This window comes from Pinus tabuliformis, chromosome 7, assembly GCF_031772625.1.
Source record: "Pinus tabuliformis cultivar Carrire ecotype Pingquan chromosome 7, CPIR1, whole genome shotgun sequence".
NCBI lineage: Eukaryota > Viridiplantae > Streptophyta > Pinopsida > Pinales > Pinaceae > Pinus > Pinus tabuliformis.
In genome coordinates, this window is record NC_142293.1 from 1,500,596,599 (window position 1) to 1,500,618,186 (window position 21,588).

Genomic DNA, 21,588 nt, shown 5'->3' on the forward strand with positions numbered 1-21,588 from the left:
TTCACAGGCATTTGTTTTCAAGCCTACAAGTTGTACTTTAGTTTGCAAAACATGTTTACTTTCAAAACATTAAGGTTTGTTCTTCTATTTGAAATATAAAAAATATGGAAAACTTTCCGTCATCATCTGCATGTCAAACCATCAAACTCTGTCCATGTCAACTCACTTGCAAGACACACCAACATAACGATTTATATTTATAATGTTATACCAGCTTCATTTTTGCTTTGCAAGAATTAGACAGGGGATTGGCTTAATTTTCAGAGGCAGGAAAAGGAATTAGACTGAAAGAAATCAGACAAACAAACGTAAACAGAGAAGTGAGAAATCATTGTGCAAAATCAGAATTGCTGCTTGTTTTCAAAACGGAAGAAAGATACAATGGTAACTGAATTCAGCTGGTTGTATATGAAAAATAAGGGCACATTGTTGAAGAGTTTAAAATCTCAAGCAGATGTATTAAGCATCAGTTTGTGAATAATATCTTTATCTGGGTAGACAAAACAGTAAAAAATTCATTTCAGTTGCAAAATCTATTTACTTTCAAAACATTAAGGTTTGTTCTTCTATTTGAAATATAAAAAATATGGAAAACGTTTCCTCATCATCTGCATGTCAAACCATCAAACTCTGTCCATGTCAACTCACTTGCAAGACACACCAACATAACGATTTATATTTATAATGCTATACCAGCTTCATTTTTTCTTTGCAAGAATTAGACAGGGGATTGGCTTAATTTTCAGAGGCAAGAAAAGGAATTAGACTGAAATAAATTAGACAAACAAATGTAAACAGAGAAGTGATAAATCATTGTGCAAAATCAGAATTGTTGCTTGTTTTCAAAACAGAAGAAAGATACATTGGTAACTGAATTCAGCTAGTTGTATATGAAAAATAAGGGCACATTGTTGAAGAGTTTAAAATCTCAAGCAAATGTATTAAGCATCAGTTTGTGAATAATATCTTTATCTGGGTAGACAAAACAGTAAAAAAGTCATTTCAGTTGTGCTATAATAGTAACTTAGAAAGTAGTATAGTCTCTTCGGGAAAAAAACCTAATATAATCCACACAATCTAATCCTCATGGGGAAGGTTTTGCAGGAATTTAAAGGTCTTCTTATGTTATGAAAATATTTATCATGGGTTGCAAGATGGGGCCATCCAAGGTATTAAAATCTTAAAGGCTATCAAGAAATGCAGAGGATTCTCTGTCTGAGACTCCTTAGACTATCAAGAGGCATTTGTAGTGAACATGAGGAGGTCAAGAGCCAAACAGCACAAGGAGTGACCAACATAATCTATACAGTGCTATGGAAATTAATAGTCTTCGCAGAGAAATTAAAAAAAAAAAAAAACCCTAATATAATCCATACAATCTAATCCTCACGGTGCTACGGAAATTGACTAATATCTTTTTACAAAGGAAAATAGTTTGGAAAAAAAACTTAATTAACTAAGTATAGCAGATGAAAACAGATATTGAAGTTTGTATCTAAGATTTCTAGAGTCTATTCACCAGAAACAAGACACTGACGATGGCACCACTCTGCATTAGTTTAACACACTTGTTTTTAACTTGTATAAATAGGTAACTTGTATGGATTTCTCCTTACGTAGAGTAGAATCAATCCTCCATACACCTGTAGGTTTTCACAAACAACAAAGATAAAGTAAAATTTAAGATAACAGTGACCCAAATATATATTAAACATCATAACTACCACCATAATATGCAAAGGGCGCCATATTCTGAGGGCAAAATGATCTGCAGAAAAAATGGCCTACGCGACCCTCATGTAGCGAAGAAAGAGTCGCCTTGTCCTCTGCGGTCCTCGTCGAAACCCTTCTCCCTTCTTTGTAGGTCCGCCGCCCTCCTTTGTAGCAACTCCACTACGCCCTCCTCAACAACCCTGCCTCCTCTACATCAAACGTGGATATCTACAGGCAAGACGGGTTCAGTGAGGTCGTTAGGGTAAAGTTTGGTACGTAACAGAAACTGATTTATTAACTAAACCTTAAAAAACCTTAATGTATTAGTTATTATTAATTAAGGGTTTTTTAAATTAGACGACTAATTTCTGTTCAATCGTCTAACATTACATCTAACGGCTACAATTAAGACACAAAGGCATTTGGGGGGGTTCATTTCAAAGGAAAACGCCTTATGGCATAATTAATCATATCATCTAATCTTTGTTTGTATCTTATCTAGATGAATTTAAGGGAAGCTTGAAGAAAGTTTGAAGTGCAATCATAACTATGCTTGTAATATGATCATAACTATAACATAGGCGCATTTATTTTTGGTACGTGAGGTAAGCTTATAGTTACATTTCCATGTTGAAGTTAATTTATTTTTTACATGTTGAGGGTAATTTAGTTTTTAGAAGTGAATGTTTTTGTTTTTAAATAATGTTTTTTTGGGAATTTTTAAATATTTATTTAATATTTTTAATGGATATTAGGAAAATCTCTATTATTCTATATACAATTTTTTATTATTAATATTTTTCCCCATTTTTTTCTTGATTTATTATCTTTCATTTTTACTTTACATAAAAATGAGTGAAAACATTTTTTATTTTACATGAGAGGAAGTAAAAATCCTCCACCAACCTTAAATTAATTGGTAAAATGGATATAAATGAAAATAAATAAATAATATAAACTTAACAATGTTCATAGTCTATGAGGGCAGTTATAATATCTTTCAGTAAACCTTGTATAAGTATACACATGATTATAATTTTTTTACAGAATTCACTAGCATGTCAAATTATGAATCATCTATTCCATATTTCTTAATTGGTCATTAGATAAAATCATCGTGATTACATAAAGTAACTTTAGAAATGAAATAGCAAGTCACATAACATAATAACCATTTTTTGCAGCATATTAACATAAAGTTCTTTGTTGTAACCTTACATCATTATCATAATTCATTTAATTAAGCTAGTTGATCACATATTTAATGATGTAAGTGTCAATTTCACACAAGTAAGGAATATCATCAAAATTGCACAATAGGAAAACACAACAATGGACACTAATATACCCTAGAAATCTCGAAGAGGAAAACCAACAAACATTTATTTATTAAACATTTCATGAGGGTGTTCACCCCTCACTCAATGGTTGTAAGGGAGTCCATCCCTTGACCATTGTTAAAAATCTTACAAAGAAATATCATCTTAATTTCAATATAACTACCTAGAAGCTATTACATCAATTTTGATGTTATTTACCTCAAAATTCCTTGAACATTGTGTCTTTGTGGCCTTGTTGTTCCCTACAGTATATTAACCTACATTTGATAATCCCTCAATTTGGTTGGGCCATTAGTTCATTGTCTGCCATAACATTAAATATAATATATCCTTCACATAAGACACAATCATTTCCAATAATTACTATCATGAGAAAACTCTGACATCATGATTATAAAATATTTATCAAGCCCCAAATAATAAATCTTTATTATTGATGTTTCAAACATCTTTTCATGTGCATAAATAAAATGTAAACAAAGTATTGAGACATGCATCTTTTATTGACACTGCGCATGCCCTAATTAAAATCGCATAACTAATGAAATACAACTATTTATCTTTACATGTATATGGTTATGACACATATATGTCCAACAAATATCACATACATAAAGGAAAATACATAAATATTTCCAAGGCATGCTCGTTTATCCCTACTTCACATATATCATGAGAAAGGGAAATAACTGCATTCTATTTCTACCTACAAGAACATAGTAATAAAAAGAATCTCCATGGTTATCACCATCTCTTGGCACAAAAAGAGGGAAATCTTTCCCAATATTAACACCACACTAACTATTATTTTCTCCGCACAAGACACATTCTTTTCCAAAATAAAAACCACCACAGTTACTCATATTTGAAAGGGAATTTTCACATTAACTATGATTTTTGCACATATAAATTCATATTCTTTTTCGAAAAGAAATGAACTAACATATTGATGCATGTAAACACGTTAATTCTCAAGAAATCTACCTCAATAGCCATTACTTTTGTGATACCAACACATAATCTTTTCAAGAAACCCAACATGAGTTCTTATTCTTGTATTCACAAGATTCATATGCAACTTTTTAAGAATCAACCTTGATTTTTACCACTTCATGAACGAAATTCATATGAAAGCTTTTAAGAAATAAATTTGACTTTTATCATTTCATGCATAAGAATTTATAAGTAGTCTTTTAAGAAATCTAGCACCATAGTTATTTCTTTTTATGCATGTGAATGATATTTCCTTTTCAAGAAATTCTATCACAATTAGCTATTATTTTGAACATGAAAATACATATTTTTCTAACACAATAGCTATTATTTTTATACATGCAATACATGTTTATTCCTCAAGAAATCTATAAAAACTAAACACATTCCTCTTCAAGGAATTTAGAAAACTGACTATTTTCTGTGCGCACAAGAACATACACTTGTTCAATAAAATGTAACATAATAAATGCATAATCCTTTTTCCAAAAAAATAGCGAAACACCTATTGTGCATATGAGGACATTTTTCCAAGAACACTATCATAATATCTAAAACTTTACTTAACTTCTGCACACAATAATTCATGAAGAGTTTTACCTTTTCTAGATTTTAATATAGGTAGCACATACTCAACAAAATGGGCTTGACTAACCTTCTAGACATCTCTATATACACTCTATCATAAGCCACTTTCCCTCTGGCATAAACTTCCATACTAGCGAATGGCTTACTCTCACCAGGGGTATTTAGATGCTTTAGTAATTTTTAGGCCAACGGGATACCATAAATTACAGTAGAAATGCTTGCACACATACATGCAACCCTAAAATGGTCCTCACTTCTAAAAGATTCAAAGAAGATAGTGCATTCACCATTACTCATCTCCCCCTTACTCAGTGTCCTATGAATGTGGGTGTTGGATTGGAAACTATGGTATGCCCCAGCAACTGTCACAAAAATTATGAGTTTAGAGTTCAATGAGATCTAGGGATGCCATTATGTTGTAATGGTTGTGAGATCCAAGAATGACATCAAAAAGCCTTATGGGATATACTGTCATGCAAATGGTCTACTGTACAATCTTGCAAACTTTCTTTTTATGTACAACATAATGATGAATATGTAGGTGGACTAGGCCACAAGAAGCCAGACATAAGCCAAGGGGCATATGGACTGATACAGGATGTCTCTGAGACTAGAGGCACTTGTTTATATATATGTGTGTGTGTGTGTGTGTCTATGTGTGTGGAAGGTGAACATTGAACGAAAAGGAGGTTACTAAGAACTGTAATGTGTAAAGCCTCTATTTTCTATGGTTCAGGAACCCATAATCCTAACATGAAGGGAGAATTAATATAGATATTAGACACACTCCAAATGAGCCCCCAAGAATGAAACCCTTACCCATCCATATCATGCATGCACCACATGTGAAACATTTTCTTGTTTTTCTTTCGATTAGTTACAAACCAATTCACAATGGTTCTTGATGGCCAACCATTTTGCGAAACTTTAAACAAGATAATTAAATAATAATATTTCTAATAAATTATAAATCCCAATGTATATGTGGTTAACATGGATATTACATACCCCCCCCCCCCCCCTAAAGAAAAAACCATCCTCGATATTCATCTCTTCTTCTTTTTGTCATCATTACATGTTTTCCCATTTTTTATCTCTCATTGGACCTTTGTATTATCATTTAGATTGGTTTTATCTCTCACAAATTTGTTTTTAGATATTCTTCCAATCATGACACCTACCTCAAAAAAACCAAAAGGATATTCTTCCCCTTCAAGATGAAATATTTTTATGTTCAGGAAATATCAATAAGTAAAACCAATCATAACTGAATTTAGGCTTATGTGATCCATATCTTATGTGTCAATAAATATTTTGGAGATAATGACATTAGAGAAATATTTTCTGACGCATTTCAAACCATCTAGTTTGGTTGATCATCAGGACAAGATGGAGAATCAAATCATGGCATTAGATTAAATAAGTAGGGTGATGTAGGGAAAATCTCTTCTAACAACTAGAATTTAATGGCTACAGGTTAAACAATCATTGATCAACGGTTGTTTAACCTTTAGTTGTTAGATTCTAGCCATTAGAAGTGATTTTCCCTACATCACCCTACTTATTTAATTTGATGCCATGATCTGATTCTCCATCTTGTCCTGATGATGAACCAAACTAGATGGTTTGAAATGTGTTGGAATTTTTTTCTCTAATGTGATTATCTCTTAGAGGTTTATTAACACATAAAACCAATAATGTTTATCAATCATCATAAACATTTACAACTACAAAAATATTCAATTTTTACTTTCAATTATTTAGCCATTGTTCAATTTCATGAAAGCAAAAGAATTCTCTATAACAACTTATTTTCACTTGCAAATACTCTTGGAAATCATGGCCACTTCATGCAATAATTTTAATTACATGTGGTTTATAAGCCCAACAACAAGCACCTTGGGTGGTTTAAAAACCTCCATGGTAAGCACCCCATAGCGTATGATCAACAAATCCAACATAATCACATTAATCACAACATTTTCAGTCAAATTATATTCGCAATATTTTTAATACCGATCATTTGTCATAGTACCTTTACAAGTACTCAAAGGTACCTAGCTCTCTAATGATTGAAGTTATCAAAGTATTCATAAATCCACCAAGTACATATTGTCTTAGAGCCTACTAAAACTATTCATAAGACTAGTAATACAATATACGGACTACGCTTCCAATATTACCTTCTAGAGCATTAGGCTCCTTTCTTGTCACAATGTACAAAAAATTCTTACACAATCATATTGAAAATTCGTTTTTTTAACACATCACTTATCTAATTAGTTAGATTTTTCTACCATGAAAACCATAGTGGGAAAATTAATACTCCTCCCAACCAATGAGAACTAGTTCCCACAACCAGATTGATCCAATTTCACATCCAAGACAATTCCTTAACAGTGATCACACTTGGTCCAACACAAGATTCTTTTGGCCAACATCCTACCTATTCCTCTGACAATGTCTTGTCCTAGGGAATTTTAGCTCAATGTCTAATTATTTTGGGCCTCCTCCAGTAGGCTCCAAAACCAACAAGGTTACCTCAATATTTTCCTCTCTCACCATCTTGGCCAACCATTTTCCCTTACTGAGATCATCTAACTTTAGGAAGAGGAAATATAGGCAGGAAACTGCCTCTACCCATGGCCCTCCTTGGGCCTTTCCCAATTGTCCTATAACTATCTGGGATGTGAAATTATGTTTCAGCACCTTTTCCAACTATAATTTGCATAACTAAGCATATTCATATTAACATTAAATAATAAGAAACATTTATGTACACCATGTATTCATATTTGACCCTTATCATGGGCCATAGTTTGTAAAAGTATATTTGTTAGGAAATCATAACTGGCATCTCAAGTCATAAGGGTGGTACTCATTTCAAATTTCTGAATAAGAATCAACATGTAATTTAGAAAAAATCATTACTATATCTGTTTCTAGGAAAACTACTATTCTGAAAGAATGCTAGCCCTCTAGGTTTGGCAGCTACCCTAGAAACAATAGTTTAAAGCAATTCAATGATTTCTTCTATGTGTAACAGATAAGAGAAAGATAATGGAACCAACCTAGAACTTTCGCTTGATCCCTTACTTGATCTCTCTTTCCTTTGACATAACATGCAATTCCTCCCCGTACTTAACACGCTTGGAGAGTACCTCCACAAGTACAGCAACAAAGAACCATCAAAGCATCATGATCTATTACAACATAAACATTACAGAATCAGATATATAATGAACAAGTGATGGCATTCACAAATGATAACATTCACAATTGCATAATCATATGGAAGAAAACTTGAAGAGCTTTATTGATAGAAGGGAGAATTACAACCCAGTTTTCTGATCCAAGATCATCCTCCCAGCTTCAATCCTTCTTCACCTCATGAAATAGCAAGATCACTCCAACAAGGATACAATGCTCTCTCCTCAATTACAAACTATCAACACTTACTTGCAATTCAAAACCTTTTAGCCTCTAGATCACTTGGATGAGGGATCCATTTATAGATGTGTGCAAGGGTGTGAGTCATCTATGGGGTTTGATTAGTGTCATTCCACTTGTTACAATTGGTTCTACAAGAGAATGGATAACAGATGGTTTTAGATCCCTTATTCATCCTTGGGTGAATTCAGAGAGGCAAGTGGCATAGGAGAAGTTTCTAGAAGATTCCATAAGCATCCACTTAGCAAATTGTACCAGACATTTGTCCATCCTCGCCATCGCACCCTATAGAAGGCCTAAACAGTATGCATCACACCTTGGCAATGTACCACTCAATATGCATTGCACTTTGCCAGTGGAGCAGTCAGTATGGTTCAATTTAGGCAATTTTTGGAGGGTTTCATAGATGGAACTTTTGGGAAATGATGTATTCAGATGATTATGTTCCTTTAGGGTATGAAACAACTCTTTTAGGGGTTGATGAGCCCTAATACATTGACATATAATTTTGGGGTTGATGTTCCCAAATATGTCTATAATAGTTTCCCCCTAAGGCATGAGGTTGTAAATATTCATGTCGGGTGAAATGCTTTATCATGAGGATCCAAAGTTTCGAACTAGAAGGTGACCTGCATCAGTTATAATACAATACATTATCATAATATGATTTTCATGATCTAGCTGAGGTAGGCATTCCCATGCTCAGCTTTATAAATTTCATTTCATGTAAATATATCAGATAGTCGTCTATAGATACAGACTAGTGATTCTTCAAATATAGAGTCATCATCCATGTTTAGGATGACCATCTATGCAGAGCCTTTGTACATTTGATGTTTTTTATATCCCTGAATATATCGCAGCCCGGATGGATGAAACTAGATCTGGGATTTTCAAAACTCGCTCAATCTTCGCTTAATGTACAAGTCAATCCATGTGAAGAGATGTTCTGGAGTCGAACATGGAAATACATCGTCTGATTACCAGCCAATGTTGTGAGTTGTTAACAGACGCGAGAGGAATCACTGATAATGATAATGACCCTCAATGTACTACAGTACAATTCATGTGGTTTGAACATATGACCCGATGTCAAACACCATGAAAAATCTTTCGGTTGAAGGCCATTGATGTCAACATGTCGCCAGAAGTGAGAAACTTGCCATTGATGTATGCAAGCTTCAAAGCACTGAAGGGTTGTTTCTAAGTCAACTTCTCGGATAATGAGCTGATGTCGACAAGAAGCGACTCGTCGTAGGAGGGCCTTGATGTATCCCACATTTACGACACGAAACGAAACAAATAATTTCTAGAGGTGAATAATGAGCTGACGAAACAAGGTTTAGGAATGGCGGTCACGAAAAAATGAAGGTTGAAAGTATTGCAGTGTATGAGACATTAACTGGATGGTGGTTTCTCAACTGAATGACTTCTCTTGTACATGTCAACAACACTGAGATGAATTGGTAGCATTAACCCCAAAAGATGGATGGCATGAAAGACCAATGTTATGATGATTGTTGAACGGAATAACCCAACCCAGCTCAATAATGGAGATGAAGTGAAAGTGTCATGTTCAAGAGCGACTTGCTACCATAAATTCTTCAAGTTTTCTCCCCTTTTTCCCCAGTCATTGTTGACCAATACCTCTTTATTTTTGTCAGGCTTGAGGAGGATAACATATGCTTGTTCTATAATTCGCCCTTTGGGCAAACCTGTCACTATTTAATGTTTTAATGAGTCTAGCGACAATGAAACTTGGTCTCGTCTAAATGGACAAGTTTGTCGCCATTGTTTTAACGAGTTTAACGACAAGGATAACTCGGTCCTTTTCATGTTTAGAGAGTTTGAAAAGGGACAAAAAGAAAACTCCATAAGTTCCTTTTTGTAAAGTAATCCCTCAAGTCCGAAAAAGGATAAAATAATACAAGAGGGATGAAATTTACAATACTTTAACGAGCTGGAAAGGAAAAGCACTCAACAATCTTTTCATGTTTAATGAGTCTGAAAAGGGTTTAAAGAGGACTCTATAGTTTTCTTTTCATTTTTGAATCAAAGTTCGAAAAGAATACAAAAGTTTGCTTGGTGGTTAAAGATGTTCAATTCACTGTTTACCACATCAGTCATTCAACCTGCTCAAAACTCCATCAAATTGATTAGAAATACATATATATGGAAAAAAATGAACTAAAACTAACATTTAACTTTGAAGTACAAGAATAGTAAACATAAAAGGTAGTTTCATCATTTCATTTCAAATTTGGGATTTGGGGTTCTGAAGCGGTTTTCCCCCCCAAATTTCACTTCACCAGTTGATTTCAGGAGATCCTATGGACCATTCTCCGTGCTGTCAGGATCGGGTAGGAGCTATCCTGAAGCTCTTCATTTTCATTTCCTCTTTTCTCAATTTTGGGCAAGTTTTTTCACTTTTCTAGGCCCCTGGGGTTTAAAGATTTTGTTCCCAAATCATCGCACCTGGCTTGTATCGAAAGGTGCGATGCATACTGAACTATCAAAAGGTCAGTCGGTATGCATCTCATCTTGCTCAAAGGCAGGGTGTGATGGACGCAGAGAGGCAACTTTATACAGTGTTTTTTCATCAAATTTTTACTTGTTTATGCTCAAAATTGGATCCTAACTCATTTATTGTTTGCATTTTAGATATTTGTTCAATCAAGATGGTTGTCACATGGCATGAATGAGAACATGAAGATGAGGATATGATTTCTTTACATGACCAGCGCATAGTGGATGCATTAAGAAACTATGGTTTATTGAAGTTTTTCCACATATCCAGCATGAGGCAACAGATTAGTTTGTTGCAGTATCCTCAATGCTTGGGATCCCATTGACCAAGTCTTCCAGATCAGAGGTAAATCTATTCCTTTCATGGTCGAGGATATTTATTTTCTGGCAAGTTTGTTAAGGCGTGGTGCCCCTCTTTCACTATCAGGACTTGCTCGTGGGGGCGAGTCTGTGAAAGATTACATTTGTTAGTTCTGCAGTGATGGATCTCAACCTAGTAGAGATGGTAAGATAAATATCCGGGATGTTACTGATCGAACTTTGAGGACCATTATATTTACCTTTGCTAGATTGGCTGGCAGCGCAACCTTACATTTAATGAACAGATCCTATATGCAGTATGCCTTGGAATGCCTGGAACCGAAAGTGTTCAATTGGTGTGAGGGAATACTTCCTGTCATAAAAGAACAGCTGTCCAAAGTAAATAACGGAAGAACCAAGAACTTTGGTTATGGATCCATATTGACTGCTTTTTCTTTGGAAAGAATTCCACTGATGCACCTCAAAACATTTCACTGGGATTGCCTGCACCGAGGGAACCACAGATGTAGAGATGGGTGTACCTTATGGCTAGACACGCTGGCCAGTCATAGATCTCCTTCTCATATGCCTTTTTCGAGTGGTTCAACCGCAAGGAGATGGTATTTGCAGAATATCCATATGTCAAGATGGATTTCTGAGGTGATCAGATTTAGCATTACCAGTTGGTGAGCAGTGGAGTGCTATAGGTAAAATGATTCGACCACATCTTTGTATTTTTAGTTTTATAATGTTTTTGTGTTTTTGATGTTACCAAGACTAAACAAACTCATATGTGTGTACAGATATTGGACCAGTGCGACCAGTGGCACACCCATGGGTAAACGACGCTCCAGCAGGAGAGGCTGTAGGGAGGGCCATCCTTCGGGATCTAGACATATCAGAGACCCTAGCAGTGTTGTAGGATCAGATTAAGGGCCTCACTCTCAGCATTCAGGATGTCAGGACCGATGAGTTACCTTTGAGGTTACAGCGCCATACTACTAGTGTACCGAGTTGTTGGACTAGGCTCCTGCGCATGATAGCACAGGCAGTGACATGTTATCACCAACATCACTAGTCTAGGATGTTTTTCTGCATTCATTTTGAGTTTCTTGGTCAGATGACCAATTTTGTCTTGGACCCAAAACATTTTGTAAAACTATAAACATCTATCTACTTTTGATTTTTGGAGTTTTATTTTAGCTAAGTGATAAAATCCTAATGCAAATGCTGATGTGAAATTCTTTCTTTACAAATGTTACAAATGTCTATTTAACACATAGTTTGCTAATGAATCAATCAATGTGTTTAAGTTTCTGGAAATGTGCTGATATTTAATAGAATCAAAATGTCTTTCCAAAATCATAACTCTTAGGAACATGCGATAAATCGCTGAGTTCCGAACGGAATAAACGCCAGTAAACTGTAGAATGACAAGTTGTGAATCTGGCCTGATAATGAATCAGCGTATGCCATGTGAAATGGCATCAGAGAGAAGTTCAATTAACGAACTATACTCAGTGATTTTTTTTGTCGATCGACCAATACATATTCCCCTGAGAATCACTAACTCGTCTCTCAAAGCAAAGATGGCCCAGGCCACATAATATAGGTTTTGCGTACTACGACTAGTTCCATCGGCATACCCAAATTTTTTTTCCAAAAAGTCTGATATCTGCAACAAATGTGAAGTGGATTACCTAACCAAAATGACAACTCTAAAAGAAAACACTCAAAAATGCAATAAAAGCATATGTACAATGAGTTTACTACACCTAATCAAGCATAGTAACGTTTAAGATACAACCTGTTTTAGGGTTGCGACAGTGGAATCCCATCATAATTGACTAGCTCGTAGGCTCCTTTTGTCAATACTCGTTTAACAATGTAAGGGCCCATCCATAATGGTATAAATTTACCTGCTCCTAATTTGTCAGAATCCTGATCATAAAGCAAGACCAGATCACCTTTTGAGAAGACACAAGGCTTAACATTTTGGTCATAATGTGCTTTGATGCATTTCTTATGTGCTTTGTTAGCCAATGCGGCATCACAACGGGTTTCATCCAGATATATTAATTCCAAGAAATGAGCCTCTTCTTCAAAAGTTTCGGGAAGTAGATCGATTGCAAGCTTGAGGGATGAGATTTTGCACTGAATGGGTAAGACGGCTTCCAGACCACACACCAACTGAAAGGGCATAAATCCGGTCGCATTTCTCACCATAGTCCTATATGCCCGCAGAGCTGAGTACAGGATTAAATTCCAATTCCGTTTGTGGACTCCAATCATTCTCTACAGCATGCGCTTAAGGACTTTGTTAACTGCCTCAACTTGTTCGTTAGCCTGGGGATAATATGGAGTAGAACTATCATGGGATAGTCCTAATTTGGTAGTTAATTTGATCATCATGTGATTGCGACAATGCGACCCATGATATGTAACTATAGCCTGCGGAACACTAAATCTAGAAACTACATGATTGAAAGAAAAGAGTGCAGTCATTTCGCCACTGTTGTTCAATGTAGGCATCGCCTCAGCCCATTTGCTAAAATAGTCAACAACAATTATAATATACCCATGCCCCCCGGCCAAGGTGGGGTTACATGTCATGAAATAAATGCCCCATTTAGAAAATGGGCCAACAACAATGATTGGATGCAGTGGTGCAGGTCGTAATCTAGTTTTGCGATAAAAAATATGACAAGCATGGCAACTTCTGACTGCAATTATGAAATCTTTGAATATGGTGGGCCGGAAGTAACCAGCTCGTAATATCTTTTGTGCAGTAGCGTAACCAGATAGATGCCCCCCCACAAGCACTTGAATGACAATCATTCAAACGTTTTCGGCCTCCTCATGCGTGAAGCACTTTCGTAAAACTGTATCAACACCACGATGGTAAAGTGTATCACCAACGATTTGATAATCTTGGGCTTGGTCTCGAGTATGTCGTTGTTTAGAGTGATAGGTGTTTGTCCTAAAAGTTTGGGTCTGGAGATAGACTAGTATATCCCCGTATCACAGATCACTTGACGATATCAGAAACAAAGACTCATCCATGATTGATGCTTTTGATATTAAATCGTTGGAGGACGAGGGAACGTCACAAAGTAACTCTGCAAAGATGAGAGACTTATTTGATTTGGATTTAATGAATTCCAGATCAAACTCCTACAAAATGACTATCCATTTGGAATATTCCCCCCCCCCAACAATTGACATGACAAAATGCATGTCATAGGGTTGCAATCTGACACAATGGTAGTTTTGCGAATGAGTATATAGTGTCTAAATCTCTGTACTCTTTGAACGGCTACTAAAGCCAACTTTTCAACGTAAGAGTACTTGATTTCTATATCATTAAGATTACGACTTAAATAATATATAGGATGTTCAATTCCATCATTTTCTTGCACTTAAACCATAGCTGTAGTTGTATCTGCAGCGACGAGATATAGGTTGAAGTTTTTTTGATAGTCAAGTGCGTACATTAATGATGCTTTTATCAGGGAATCTTTTAGAGCATCAAAGGAAGCTTGCGCAACCTAATCCTAGTGGAAGGATACCCCTTTTTCAAAAGACATGTATAACCTTTAGCAAGCTCAGCATAATTTGGAATGAACCTCCTCAGAAAGTTAGCTTTCCCTTGGAGTCTCTGAATCTGAAGCAAATTTGAAGGTGGAGGCATGTCAAGAATTGCCTGAACCTTAAATGGGTCAAGTCAAATTCTGTCCTTAGAAACTAAAAAACCAAGGAGTCGACCAGAATCAACACAAAACACACATTTGTGCAGATTGAGTCGTATCTTGTAGTGTTGGCAATGTAAAAATATGGCTCTCAAATGTTGCGGATGATCAGTCCGTTTTCGCGAATGAGTAGGCAGATCATCAAGATATGGTTGAACTATGTTTTTGATGTCATGGAAGGTGTAATTCATTTCCCTCTTAAATGTTTCCCTTGCGTTCTTCAAACCGAAAGGTAATTTACGATATGCGAATGTGCCCCACGAACATATAAATGCAGTTTTTGACTAGTCCTATGGGCAGATATTGATTTGATTGTATCCGAAAAATCTGTCCATGAACAAAAAGATTTAGCATCCAGCACATTCATCAATTATCTAGTGGATAAAGGGTGTAGGATAGTTGTCCTTCGTACATGCTTGATTTACATACCTATAATCGACACACACTCTTATTGTTCCTTGTTTTTTCATCACAGGAACGATATTCGATACCCACTCAGTGAGAGGTACAGGGTAAATGAAGCCAGCATGCAAAAAAAATTCAACCTCTGCTTTAATGGAAGCGGCTTTCTTCGGATGAACAGTTCGAAGCCGTTGTCATACTGGTTTGACATCAGGATACATATTGATTTCATGTTCAACAATTCTCGAGTCAGTGCCTAGTATTTCTTCATATGACTGTGCAAAGACATCTCTGAATTCGTGAAAAAAGGCACAGTAATTATTTAGTTTTTATGGAGAACAAGATTTACCGTCATGAATATTCTCTACAATATTAGGTTTGGTCGAAATATTAATGGCGATAGTTTCTTCAATGTTGGATAGATTTCACTCGGAATCTACTGTATTTACAGAATTTAATAAAAAATCAACAATTGAAGGGTGATTGAGGTCATTTGAATAATCTTCTTTGTCATCTCGAAGGTGGGAACGATGATGATAATCTTCCCACGGCGTCTCTCCTATCATCATTGATTGGATGATTCCTTCGTCTGTAGAATGTATACGAGACCAAGGATCAGAAGAGGTACCATATTCTAAAGACCTATCTACCCAAACACTTGTTGAGTGCAGACTCAAATTTTCCACACAAGCCCAAAAAATTGATTGCTACAAAGATTCGATGGGGCTTGGTGGAAACTCCTCATGATGATCCTCACTATCAAAATAGTCAGAACTCTTCTTAAACTCAGATGATGTAGAAGAGATCATATGACAGGTTTCCACTGTGGCCACTTCCGCGAAACTAGATGGAGACGGGAGGGAAAAAGTACCCATTAAGGAAGGGTCTTTTAGGAGACCTACTCCAACATTTTGAAGCGATTTTGAACTTCCATGGATCAGTGCAATGCTTCCAGTAGCTTGTGAACTGTTAGAAAAAAAGGCTAGTTGGTCAACGATTGTGATTCCACCTTGGAAGGGAAATGCAATCTTTCTGAAATATGTAGACACAACAGTAGCCATAGCATAAACCCAGGGCCTTCCTAGTAAAATATTGTAGTCAAGGAGTCCATCAATGACCTCAACTTCAATCTCTACTGTCTTGCCCCTCAATTCAACTTGCAAGCTACTTAAAATCCCATACAGAGTGTACGTTCTTCCATCGAACGCTTTTAATGTTGTTGGTGATCGTGAAAAGGGTGGCGAACCAAGAGTTTTCTAGCAACTCATTGACATAATACAGGTAGATGCCCCCTCATCAATGATGGTTCGATGAACATTTTTATTGAGGGCTTTTACCTATATAAGGAAAGTGAGTTCAGCCGGTAACTGTGGTGTATATCCTTTATGATTAGAGGCCACAAGATTGGAATCCATTGGATCTATCCCACCTATTGCTGATAACAAATCTTGCTTTTGGGAGGGACAATTTTGCAATACCTCGAGTGTCAACATAGCGGATGGCGATTGAGCTAGATCCTCCACTATGTTATAATTCTGAGCAGCTCGAGCACGAGGATTAAATGTTGATTTATGTACGACTCCCTTTGGCAGCTTAATGGTTAATTCAGGAATAATGGGTGGAACAACTTCTGTCAAGTCATTGTCAAGGCATTAGGTTGATCAGTAGCCTCATTGTTCGACGATGATGGATTCCCATAATCTTTACTCCTTGTTGATACCAAAGGATCATTTTTATTTTTTGTGATGGATAGCATTAGCACTTAGGATGTGGAAGCACTATTAGCACTTCCTTGCAATTCACAACCTTTCAGCCTCTAGATCTCTTGGATGAGGGATCCATTTATAGATGTGTGCAAGGGTGTGAGTCATCCATGGGGTTTGATTAGTGTCATTCCACTTGTTACAATTGGTTCCACAAGAGAAGGGATAATAGATGGTTTTAGATCCCTTATTCATCCTTGGGTGAATTCAGGGAGGCAAGTGGCATAGGAGAAGTTTCTAGAAGATTCCATGAGCATCCACTTAGCAAATTGTCCTAGACATTTGTCCATCCTCGCCCATAACACCCTATAGAAGGCCTAAATAGTATGCATCGCACCCTGGCAGTGTACCACTCAGTATGCATCACACTTTGCCAGTGGATCAGTCAGTATGGTTCAATTTAGGCAATTTCTGGATGCTTTCTCAGATGGAACTTTTGGGGAATGATGTATTTAGATGACTATGTTTCTTTAGGGTATGAAACAACTATTTTAGGGTTTGAATGAGCCCTAATACATCGACATATAAGTTTGGGGTTGATGTGCCCAAATATTTCTATAACAGTTGCCCCCTAAAGCATGATGTCGTAAATATTCATGTCGAGTGAAATGCTTTATCATGAGGAACTGAAGTTTCAAACTGGAAGGTGACCTACATTAGTTACAATACAATACATTATCATCATGTGTTTTTCATGATCTAGCTGAGGGAGGCATTCCCATGCTCAAATTTATAAATTTCATTTCATGTACACAGATCAGATAGTCGTCTGCAGATACATACTGGTGATTCTTCATATATAGAGTCATCATCCGTGATTTGGATGACCATCTGCGTAGAGCCTTTGTACATTTGATGTTTTTTATATCCCTGAATATATCACATCCCGGTTGGATGAAACTAGATCTGGGGTCTTCAAAACTCGTTCAATCTTCACTCGATGTACAATTCAATCCATGTGAATAGATGTTCTGGAGTAAAACATGGAAAGACATCATCTGATTACCAGCCAATGTTGTGAGTTGTTAACAGACGGGAGAGGAATCACCGATAATGATAATGACCCTCAAGGTACTACAGTACAATTCACGTGGTGTGAATATATGATCCGATGTCGAAACACCACGCAAAATATTTCAGTCGAAGGCCATTGATGTCAACCTGTCGCCGAAAGTGAGAAACTTGCCATTGATGTATTCAAGCTTCAAAGCACTGAAAGGGTTGTTTCTAAGTCAACTTCTCGGATAATGAGCTGATGTCGACAAGAAGCGACTCATCGTATGAGGGCCTTGATGTATCCCACATCTACGACATGAAACGAAGCAAATGATTTCTGGAGGTGAAAAATGAGCTGACGATACAAGGTTCAGGAATGGCGGTCATGAAAAAATGAAGATTGAAGGTATTGTAGTGTATGAGACATTAACTAGATGGTGGTTTCTCAACTGAATGACTCCTCTTGAACATGTCGGCGACACTGAGATGAATTGGTAGCGTTAACCCCAAAATATGGATGGTACGAAATAGCAATGGTATGATGACTGGTGAACGGAATAACCGAACCCAACTCAATAATGGAGATGAAGTGAAAGGGTCATGTTCAAGAGTGACTTGCTACCATAAATTCTTCAAGTTTTTTCCCTTGTTTCCTTAGTCATTGCTGACCAGTACCTCTTTATTTTTGTCAAGCTTGAGGAGGATAACATATGCTTGTTCTATAATTCGCCCTTCGGGCAAACCTGTCACTATTTAATGTTTTAACGAGTCTAGCAATAGTGAAACTCGGTCTCGTCTAGATGGACAAGTTTGTCATTATTGTTTTAACGAGTTTAACGACAAGGATAACTCAGTCCTTTTCATGTTTAGAGAGTTTTAAAAGGGATGAAAAGAAAAATCCATAAGTTCTTTTTAGTAAAATAATCCCTCAGGTCCAGAAAAGGAAAAAATAATATAGGAGAGATGACATTTCCAATATTTTAACGAGCTAGAAAGGACAAGTGCTCGACGATATTTACATGTTTAAAGAGTCTGAAAAGGGTTTAAAGAGGACTCTATTTTGACGAATGAGTGGTGTCTAGGGTAGCAACTGGTTCTGATGATGTTGTAACTTCTCAAAACATGTTGATTTATGTGAAGAGGTAGGCTAATAAGACCACTCATTGCAACTATTCCTCAAAAAGGGTAAAACAACCAAGCGAAAGCGTATGATCGGCCAAAGAGATGGTGGTGATGAGATGAAAACAACCAAGGCTCAAAAGGCTGACAGAATGGCAATCACAAGGTTAAAAATTGAAAATGGTTCATTTTAGACAAGTTTGAACCATGGGGAACTATGCTTGGATTCAGTTTCATGTTTACACAAGATTGAAACGAACAAACTATGCTTGGTTTCAGTTTCTTTTTTACACAAACTTAAAATGGAAAAAATATGCTTGAATTGGTTTACATGCCCCCAACATGATGAAAATGAGAGTCTCTTGTAACTAGATGGAAATCACTACGGTGAAGCAGGACGGTTATCCAACGCCTCTTTGGCTTCATTCAGATAGACAAAGGTGAATGGTGTGAAAGACCAATCACATAACATATAGGGAAACTTATCTTTACCACAAGGTGCATGCCCCCCAAGCTTCATTACATTCACCTAAGTGGACTTCTCATGGCTATCAGGTGGGTGGAATTAAGGTTCTTTTATGAGATCAAGTGAAAGACTTGACTTTGAACTTGGGACCTTGTTTCATTTTTAAAAGAGCTTGACACAAGACAAGGAACTATGCTCGGAGACCCTTGGTTTCATTTTTTAACGAGGTTGACCCAAGATAATGAACTATCCTCTGAGACCCTTCGGTCACAACTCATAAGTGGTCGTGAAGGTAAGATATGGTTCCAATGGCCCCAGTACACAATGTACAACATCACTGAATTGATCGTCAGTCGATGTAGGTATGGAACAGGTTACCACATAATTAAGTCGTGGTGGGGATGATACTATTGGCATAAGTGGACCATTTAGGGATGATGCTTGACTTGGAGCTATATTTGGACCGAGAAATGAAAGCTGGTCAATGGTGACAATTTTGCCTTCATGCGGGAAACACATCACTCGGAAGAGTGTTGAAACAATAGCTTCCATGTTATAAACATAGTCACACCCAATAAGTAAATTGTAATCTAAAGGTCCTGGGACTACCATCACGTTCAGATAAACAGTCTTTCCTCCCAAAGTAATAAGTAACTTAGGAAGGATCCCTAACAGTCGACTGGTTCCTTTTTTAAAGCCTAACCGATTCTGTGTAACAGGAACAAACAGTTGAGGAAAGGGTACTCATTGATGCACCTTCATCTATAATAGTGCCAAACATAATCATTTTACAAACTTGTACTATGATCTGGAAAGGTACATAAGAAGGTAGGCGGGATCCCTGCCAGTCAACTCCAATCAAAGGAAGTGACTAGACTACTTGGAGGGGGTTCCGAAGAAATGTGAGAATTAACCTCTTGAGTTACGAGAACTAGAGGGTTTTCCTCCTGTCTTGACGAAATAGGTAGATTGCCTCCAAGGTCGTTAGAATCTGAAGTAACAAAAAGAACTTGAACGGTATCATTTTCACTCTCTTCGGGACAGGTACGATTAGCTGAAGGTGAAATCGGATCAACTGCTACCTCGACCTATTGATTTTGGTTGGGTATAGACTCATAGGATTCACTTTCAGAGAGAGTGGTTTCGACTGACGGTTGATTTAAGTCTGTCAGTTCATCAACTAGTGAAGGATTCAGGGAGGGTTTCCTGTAACCAGATGGAGGTCGCTACGGTGAAGCAGGACGGTTATCCAACACTCTTTTGGCTTCATCCAAAAAGGGACAAAGGTGAAGGGAATGATTACCTTCACATAACCTACATGGAATCCTAACCCTTCCCTTCTATCCATGAACTTTACTATCACTAGTTGATGGTGTGTTACCAGCATGATCCCCAGAGGTTGATGACACGGGATGGTGTGAATGGGAATACCATTCTTTCAAGATCCAAGGAAAGTGAGGACAAATTCAATGAAAATGGTCTCCCGCACAAATTATGCATGGATATTTCGGTTTGGGAAGCTTAATGGACGAATTTTCATCAGATGTTGTATCCAGAGCAATGATTGCTTTGTTGCCCCCTTGCTGAATTGGCTTCTTCTTCTTCTCTTTCCCTTTCTTCTTCGTCTTAGCCACCTTGTTACTAGTATCAATACTTTCACCAAGTGAAGAGGAAGAAGGGGAGGAAGAAACAAACGAGGAAGAAGGAAAAGGGTTAACTTCAGGATCAACTGGAAGTGTACTCGATTTTGGAGAAATCACGACATTTTGAACCAAAAAGTTCGAAAACAGCCATACTGGCAGGCCAATGGTAATTCCCAGAAGGGACAATGTAACCATATAAGGAGCACCAATATTTCCAAAAGGAGGAAAAGGACTAGGATTCCCATCAAAAGGGATTCCTTGATCAGTGGACTCCAGATTTGTCTCCATATATCTCAACTTAAGATCAACTAAGAAATAGGGATGTTATTCCAAATTCAATTAATTTTAATGATGCTTGGACACAACTTTGCTTTTTCAGTTTTTAAGAGTCGAGAAAAAGCTAAAGATGACTCTAGTCTCCTTCGATTTTTAATGAGCCTGAAAGGACAAGTGCTCAGATGGACCTTTTCTTTTAAAGAGTTGAAAAGGAATGAAAGTGACTACTATGGAATATCTAGACAGAGGGATTACCAAACCAAT